At 31.6% G+C, this 7,412-nt stretch overlaps 1 pseudogene; it reads right to left on the bottom strand.

Moving 5' to 3' along the window:
• Window positions 1-3,590: 3,590 nt before the first annotated feature.
• On the bottom strand, window positions 3,591-6,417 carry LOC149219979 (calcium-transporting ATPase 2, endoplasmic reticulum-type-like; annotated as a pseudogene).
• Between the last annotated feature and the right edge of the window lie 995 nt (window positions 6,418-7,412).

The raw sequence follows: 7,412 nt of genomic DNA, 5'->3' as shown, positions 1-7,412 counted from the left end.
ACTAAAAAATTTGAGCCATTAGAGGTTTTAGTATAGGTTTTATTTTCAAATTGTTGTTATTGGTAACACTTGTGCATTTTTAATTATCATTATTGATGTGATAATTCATGGAAGATGATCAGTAAATGAACTACCCTGCTCAATTTTAGTTAGAAGTTCTTGATTTGTAAGTGTTCCATTATTTCCCATAATGAATTATTGGGATTTGAGAGTTTAGTGAATGTGTGTTGAGAGAATTGTTTAGCCAAGGTGATAAAAAAAGTATCTGTCAAATTAATGGACTTAGTATGTTGCATCGTAAAAATAAATAAGAAAAACAAATATGAAAAAATAAAATGACCAAGCAAAAATGACACACTGAATAATGAATCAAGTATACCTTTATTAAGACAATGGTAACATAAAATGATGTTTTAAAACACTAAGAAGAAGCAACAAGCAGTGGGATCTTCCTCCTCCTTAGGAGGGTCCCTGATGATTCTAAGTCTCTCTCTCCCCCTCGCACACACATGTAAAATGAAATAATTCTCAAGAAGGTGGAACTCAAGAATTAAAGTACAATCATAAAAATACCTATGAACTCTGATGAAAACTTTGGAAATAAATACCTATGGATTGTTTTATAATTGAATTGTGGAGGAGGTTCATGCCCGTTGGACTTGACAATTTTTTGGTCACTTAAGGAAAAATGATCTCTATGTTTCTTCATGATTTACATGCACCAAAGACAAAATGGAATAGAGCCTTTTGGAACTTAGACTTGAAGCAATGTGGACATATTTTCCTAAATCAATTATGTCGTTTTGAATGAATTTACTAACTTTCATGCCTTTGAAGGATAATGTGAAAATTGTGTTAGTTTTGTGGAGAAAACTTGTGCAATTTCATGAGTTTTATGAAGGAAACTAGCACAAATATACAAAATCTAATGTTCCATAATTTTTCAGCACTTAATTTGGTGGGTATATTAATCCCACAATTCACCTTAATGATGTTGGGTTCATTAATCACTTGTATCTTGATATGAGATAGTTTTAGGTGATAATATTTCCCCCCTCATGTGTAAGGTTAGGAGCAAATATATAGCCAAATACATCATCATGATATTGGAGAGAGAGAGAGAGTGAACCAAGGATATATTGGGAGAAAGGAGAAGAATCCACCTACAAAACCATAATATTCCTAGAAAATTTATTGATTTATACAATGAGGAAGGAATCTCCCATAATCATGATATTAAAAAAATGATTTGTAGTAATAGATAAGAGGCTAAAGTGGTTGATTCGGTCATAACATAATCTCAAAACATGATTGATGACGTTGTGGTTGGAAAATCAGCGATGTAGATATCTACATTATCCTTATGGGCATATATAATAGTAAAGAAATTCTATGAGACGAACAACCTCTGGAACCTAAATTGAACATTGCCAAAAAATTGTTATGATATGATGAAATCGTCGATCCTCATACCCTAATTGCAATAATTTTCAATGAGTGACATGTAAGGAATTGCGACCAAGGTGATTTGTGCAATACAACTATCAAACAACATCCATAAACCTCTAACATGGACTAATATTAAATCAATACCCTGGTTAATCCTTACTTGACAAATATGATTATCGTGTGTTGCATCTTAGCATGAATTAAGAATTTTACTCGAAGATTCACCTATTAATGTTATGGTTGGCAGTAATAGAGCCAAAGATTGCAATTGAACAAATATTTTAACAAACACGGATATCATTTGACTTACTTATTAAATCCAATAATGATAACTTTCATGGATGTTTGTCTTTCTCTAGGCTTGCAAATCAAACATGTTCATTCTATATGCCAATGCACATTGCTCTGGATCAAAATTTTTTGATATAAGGGGACGCAAGAAATTAAGATAAGTTGCTTATACAATATAATTAAACCATTTGGTCATTGTAAATCATAAATTTAAAACGCAGGCTTAAACTTGCAAATAGAATTTAACAAACTCGAAAGTAATATAATCCATGAAAAAACAACATTAACACAACATAATCACAAGTTATGAGCACCTACATTTCTAGGAAGTATCTACTAACTGATTGTGAAAAAGGGACACTCCACCCAACCATAGTCTCCCTGTTGCACCAACTCTCACTATAATGGAGGTCAACCCTTAAGCTAAAACTATAAATCCACAAAGGTGATTTAACTATGGTTGACTTAAGCTTTCTTTATATAGTCCAATTCCATTATTCACAATCACTTTTTACCTACAACAACCCCAATCCATATCACTCTTTCACATTAGCTTGTAATCCAATTAATGGGATCAGTTTCACAAATCAACATTCCATTAGGCTCATGCAATTTCCTTCACGACTCCAACATACGATGGCCAACAATTCTCACTGTTATAATTCCAAGTATTTTGACTTGTAGATAACTTTCACAATGATAGCAATTATCATTACATATAGTCTTCATTATATTCATAAATATTGCGCTATAACTCAACATAATTTCTACATTAATTATATGGCTGCCTATATAGTTAATCTGTTGTGTCCTTAAGTGAATATAATCTATATCGAATATATAATGACCTTAGGCTACAAAAAATAATTACTTTATCCAAACAATTCTCCAAACCTAAAATTTCCTTGTAAATAAAATAATTCATATTTATAATTTAAATAGTCAATTAAATCACATAATATATCACGTCTTCTTACTTCTATGCTACTCTTTCCTATGCTACAACCTTACATCGTTTCCTTTGCAACATTTGGTGCAATTGCTAGTTTATGTTTAAATTTGAAAAATATGTGGATCTCATTCAAAGCATGTCTATCAATATAATGAATATAAAAAAAGGCCATATCAATATCAAGATACCTTAAATTTAAAGGTCAGTAATGTTTAAATATTTTGATATTAATAGAATAAAGAAAATAATTACCTATCTGACACTTTCTACCCATAATGGGCGAGTTAAATTATAAAATAAATTCATAAATTTATAAACATAAAATACTTAAATCAGGTAAACATAGGATACTCATTTGTTATAATATTCACATCCAACAAAAACATGTTGAATGTTACTTGTTTCAAGTTTCAATCTATGACATGAAACCTAGTTTGAGCCACACCCTGTCCTAATTATGGTATAAGAAAAATTCTCATATTCAAAATTCAAAATTCAATAACATGCGTCTAAGTTTAGTGAGTTACCATAGATATAGACCTTGAATTCATATCCTTGTAAAATAAAATCCACAAGTCTAAATAACTTTTCAACCATTGATTATATTGAAATTTTAAGGCAAAACAAGTTTTTAAAGTATTTTTTGAAATATCAGAAGGACATAACAACAGTACATTTCCCTAACTCTCCTTTTATTTACAAAATATAGAAGTTGTTAGAACTATTCTAAACATAGAAAAACGTTTATGGCATGTATGCCATCTGTAGATACATAATTCCCTTGATACATTCATCCACCCAATTAGTCCAGATAAAAAAATATGTACATGTCAATCCACACTTTATATAATAAGTATGGTCGAATATATATTGTTTTACACTAATATGGCCAAGTGGTTTAAACAAGTTTGTATTTTTTATGTCCTTTACGCATTCTCCTATGGACTAGTTTCAACACTTCATCTATCATAATCACTGGAAATGAAACTACTATAACTACACACCATTCACTTAAAGTCAAGGGTACGATGCCAAAGATATTGGCCAGAAATGGAACATAAAGGATCAGAAAGTGAAGTCCAAATTAAATATACATTGTCACCAATAGCCAAGGATTAGTCCAAGGTAGCATAGTGAGCAAACTATTATCCTCTGATAGAGAATTTAATGTGTTGAACATTTCAATGGAGACCAATACGGAGAGGGAAATGGTTGTAGCTTTTACTTTTCCAGTTGAAAAATAATCGTAAGGATTTGAAAATGAGAGAGTTTTCCCATCGATGGAAAATGGTGAAACCTCAAAACCCTCCCAAGATGGGCACTCTCCCCAAGACCTGCGCTGCGAAAAGTTTACCAATGTGTGGCCATCCGTAGAGAATTGTATCCCTAGAAATGAATCATGTGTGTACCACAGAGCAAAAACACCTACTGTTGCAATTCCAACATTTAAACCACTGATCTGCAGTTGAAAGAGAGGGAAAAACATTAAAGATGATGATTAAAGAATAAAAAACAGAATTTTGAGATTTTAAGAAAAAAATAACCAAATGTATAAAAGGATGAATACCATGTAATGGAAAATCACCCATGCACTAATTAGGGCATCATTGCTTTTACAAGGTGGTTTTTGCATTATATCTTTGTTAGCGGGATTAAATCCAAGAGCTGTTGCTAGAGGAACATCTGTGACTAAATTCACCTATAAAAGTTGCACAGGTATCAAACCTTCAAGCATGCCTAACATAGCGGTAATAAATATGGAAGCCGCCTCTCCCATATTAGATGCTATCGTGTACCTATAATGAATACCAAAAAATAAGAGTACAAAAAAGGAATATACTAAACTTGGAAGAAAATGAACTCGATAAAAAGTTTTTATATTTGTATCTAGACATAGAAATGGATACCTTATGAAAGATTTCATGTTGTTGTAGATGGAACGACCTTCTGCAATAGCAGAAACAATAGCGTTGAAATTATCATCAGCTAATATCATATTTGATGCTTCCTTGGCAACCTAAAACACACAAAGAAATGTGTACACAATGTACAAGCCTCAAATTCCCTACATAGTAATGTAATTGAAGTATGATCTTTCATTAAATTGTTATAATTTTCACTTTAAATCGAAAAGATAAAATTATAAAAGTAACAAAACATTCATCCCCCAATTTTTTATTTCATTAACTTTTGGAAAGGGATTGATTTATTAATGTGATATTTCGATAATATCACACACGTTTAATTGTGTACCAAAACCTAATATGGGTATAAAACCATATACTAATCCATCTTACTAGGGCACAAGTCCCTAATTCAAAATAACCTAGAGGCTTTAGTGTTTTTTTCCTAATATTTCAGATGATGCCTAAATAAAATTTTGAGTTGTTTTAAGGTAAAAACATGATAAAAAAACACCAAGATGAGCAACTTAGATTGAAAATTTATAATACATGTTTATATTTTGAAAAGAATAGTAAATGTAGTGAATAATAATGATGAAAACAACACCACAAGTTAGAACCTTATAATACTGCTACTGAAATCTAATGTGCATATTTTTTAATTCTTCCTTAATAGGTCACATGCAGGAGACACTAACATTATTAGAAATTATAAAATACACCTTATAAACATAAATTATAATTTCGTGTTAATGCAAAATCCTAAGAAATCAGTGGGGAATGAAAAAAACAAAAGAAGTAAATGGAAAATCTTGTGGAGGAAATTGTAAGCATACCTCTGTCCCAGCAATTCCCATGGCTATTGCAATCTCTGCAAGCTTCAAAGTAGGGGCATCATTGACACCATCTCTAGTCATTGCCACAACTTCACCAATTTCTTTGAGCATCCAAACTATATCCTTCTTATGCTTTGGTTCTGCTTGAGAGAAAACCCGACCACCTGGTTTTGCCAAGATTTCAACGTGCTTATCCAAAGGGAGTGTCAGGAACTCTTTTCCAGTAAAACTTTTACCACTGAGATCCTCTCCTTCATAGAACACACCGATTTCCTGACATATGGCTTTTGTTGTGGACTTGTTATCACTAGCGATCACCATTACTCGAATACCTGCATCTCCACAATCCTCAATGGCCTTGCGAACTTCTTTACGAGGAGGATCCTATTAATTGAAGTTGGCCATGTTATTATGTTCATTAGAAAATAATACAATGCATTGAGAAAAGAAGGTATCCTACCACAAACCTAGGGGAAAAAGTAGGGAGGAAAAAATATAAAAATGTCCACAATGGGCCATATTTCAAGCATCATATTAGATAAAAGATAAGAGACTCAAGAAAAAATTTAGGCACAATAATCATTAAAAATGTCAAAAATTACTCTTAATCCAACAAGACCAACAAAGATAAGGTTGTTTTCTATATCAGAGTAATTGGTTGGGTCCAACAATTTCATATGAGCAGTATGTTTCTCTCCATCATAATCATTGAAATCTCCCAAATCTTCCTTGTATGCCAATCCCAAACAACGCAAAGCCTTTGAACTCATTCGATGAAACTTCCTCAAGAGTAATTCCCTTGATGCATCGTCTAATTCAACCACTGATCCATTTGCAAGTTGTTGAAAAGCACTCCTTTCAAGCAAATTTTTAATGGTGCCCTGCAAAAATAGCTAAACTTTAATATTGCCAAACAAAGTTGGCTTGACATATTTTCTTAGTAAAAAATACATGTTAAGAAAGTCAATACAAAGTAGCAAGCCATTTGTATCCATGATCTTGATTACATTTAAAAAACTAGAAATTAAACTACATATTTTTTGAGTATAGATTTCCATGTCTATATCATTAATATTTTTTCTATCATCATTTTTATAATAATTTTTCAAAAAAAAATTAAAATTATAACTATTCATAATTATATAAAACTACACTAATATAATAAATATATTTTGAAATTACTATTATCTTCGACCTCATATTATCGTAGTATCTTGAGCATGACATTATCCTAATGCGTTGGAAAAACATACAAGGAAAAATATAAAAGAATATACAATATTAGGCTTTTTCAATTCATTTGACAAAGCATCTTGGATATGACATTATCATGATGTTTTGCAAATAGATACAAGGCCAAGTATGGGAAAATATGCAATTTTAGAACTTTTCCAATCATAGTTTAAAAGTTATCCTTTAACCAGAAATCTTGGATGATGTAACATTATCAAGATAACTTTCAAATAGAAACAAGGCAAAATACACTAATGAAAAGTTAAAGCAATCTTTGTTTTGAATTTCCTGAAAGTGATGTCGATTGGGTGTATTTGAATATAAATTTTCAACAATTGGTTCTCGTTTCTTTACAATATTTTCAATTAGAAACAAGTCCTGTTTCACATGAGTATTATCATAATTTGCAGATTACAAAGTGTCTAGATTCTACCCGTATTTTTTTTTTCCTATCTCTTTGAATCTGGAACAACCTCAACTCCCTGAGGAAGAGATTATTGTTTGTGGGATTTCTCATCCTCCTTTTGACTTGTTACATAATAAGATTGTGGCTGTAAATGGTTCAAACGATGAACAATGCTTTCTGGGAAACGGATCTGATGGTCTTGCCTCTAAATCCCTCATACATTCTTTTGGTCTTGAATATGAAAACCACGTAACATCTCTTCCTGCTTATGGAACCCCGATCGAGTCCATTCAACATACATCTCACTATATTCCGGGATCTCATTCACCTGTGCATGATAT

This window comes from Pinus tabuliformis, chromosome Q (genome assembly GCF_031772625.1).
Source record: "Pinus tabuliformis cultivar Carrire ecotype Pingquan chromosome Q, CPIR1, whole genome shotgun sequence".
Lineage (NCBI taxonomy): Eukaryota > Viridiplantae > Streptophyta > Pinopsida > Pinales > Pinaceae > Pinus > Pinus tabuliformis.
Note: the sequence above shows the minus strand (reverse complement) of the source record. Positions and strands in the feature narration are given on the sequence as shown.